This window comes from Perkinsus marinus (assembly GCF_000006405.1).
Source record: "Perkinsus marinus ATCC 50983 genomic scaffold scf_1104296955854, whole genome shotgun sequence".
NCBI lineage: Eukaryota > Perkinsozoa > Perkinsida > Perkinsidae > Perkinsus > Perkinsus marinus.
Window position 1 is genome coordinate 1 of NW_003207687.1, and position 1178 is coordinate 1178.

Consider the following 1178-nt stretch of genomic DNA (forward strand, 5'->3'; position numbering starts at 1 on the left):
TAGTGCAAGACAAAACCTTCTGATCGATATTGCGCCATCGCAACTCGCAGATACCGTTCAACCCATTTCTGTGCCCTTTGGTTTGGCAGAGCGATGCATCACCTCGGCTATGAATCTTAAAGTACTCATCGACAGTTTGTCCGAGTGGTCTAAGGCGCCGGCTTCAGGCGTCAGTCCGCAAGGGCGTGGGTTCGAATCCCATAGCTGTTAGAAATTTGTTTTCGTGTGATTTGATGAAGAACGCATTCCGCGGAAACGGTTCGGAACCGTTTTTGTGTCATGTCCTATAGTGTAACGCATCACCTCGGCTATGATTTTTGAATCGCTTACCGACAGTTTGGCCGAGTGGTCTAAGGCGCTGGCTTAAGGCGCCAGTCCGAAATGGCGTGGGTTCGAATCCCACAGCTGTCAGTCTATATACCTGACTGGTGTTGTATTAAAATCCGAGACCTTTTCAGAAGCGAGGTAGTGCAAGACCAAAACCTTCTGATCGATATTGCGCCATCGCAACTCGCAGATACCGTTCAACCCATTTCTGTGCCCTTTGGTTTGGCAGAGCGATGCATCACCTCGGCTATGAATCTTAAAGTACTCATCGACAGTTTGTCCGAGTGGTCTAAGGCGCTGGCTTCAGGCGTCAGTCCGCAAGGGCGTGGGTTCGAATCCCACAGCTGTTAGAAATTTCTTTTCGTGTGATTTGATGAAGAACGCATTCCGCGGAAACGGTTCGGAACCGTTTTTGTGTCATGTCCTATAGTGTAACGCATCTTCTCCGCTATGATTTTTGAATCACTTACCGACAGTTTGGCCGAGTGGTCTAAGGCGCTGGCTTAAGGCGCCAGTCCGAAAGGGCGTGGGTTCGAACCCCACAGCTGTCAGTCTATATACCTGACTGGTGTTATATTGAGAACCCAGACCTTTTCAGAAGCGAGGTAGTGCAAGACCAAAACCTTTTGATCGATATTGTGCCATCGCACCTCGCAGAATCCGTTCAATCCATTTTTTGTGTCCTCTGGTTTGGCAGAGCGATGCATCACCTCGGCTATGAATCTTGAAGCACTCATCGACAGTTTGGCCGAGTGGTCTAAGGCGCTGGCTTCAGGCGTCAGTCCGCAATGGCGTGGGTTCGAATCCCACAGCTGTCAGTCTATATACCTGACTGGTCTTATATAAGAACC

At 49.5% G+C, this 1178-nt stretch overlaps 5 non-coding genes across 5 annotated transcripts; all 5 read left to right on the forward strand.

The window, feature by feature from the left end:
• Positions 1–130: 130 nt before the first annotated feature.
• On the forward strand, positions 131–210 carry Pmar_PMAR008317. Its single transcript has one exon. It is a non-coding gene; the product is annotated as a tRNA-Leu (tRNA).
• A 121-nt stretch (positions 211–331) lies between these two features.
• Positions 332–411, forward strand: Pmar_PMAR008318. The gene has a single exon. It is a non-coding gene; the product is annotated as a tRNA-Leu (tRNA).
• A 186-nt stretch (positions 412–597) lies between these two features.
• Pmar_PMAR008319 lies at positions 598–677 on the forward strand. Its single transcript has one exon. It is a non-coding gene; the product is annotated as a tRNA-Leu (tRNA).
• A 121-nt stretch (positions 678–798) lies between these two features.
• On the forward strand, positions 799–878 carry Pmar_PMAR008320. The gene has a single exon. It is a non-coding gene; the product is annotated as a tRNA-Leu (tRNA).
• A 187-nt stretch (positions 879–1065) lies between these two features.
• On the forward strand, positions 1066–1145 carry Pmar_PMAR008321. Its single transcript has one exon. It is a non-coding gene; the product is annotated as a tRNA-Leu (tRNA).
• Positions 1146–1178: the final 33 nt, after the last annotated feature.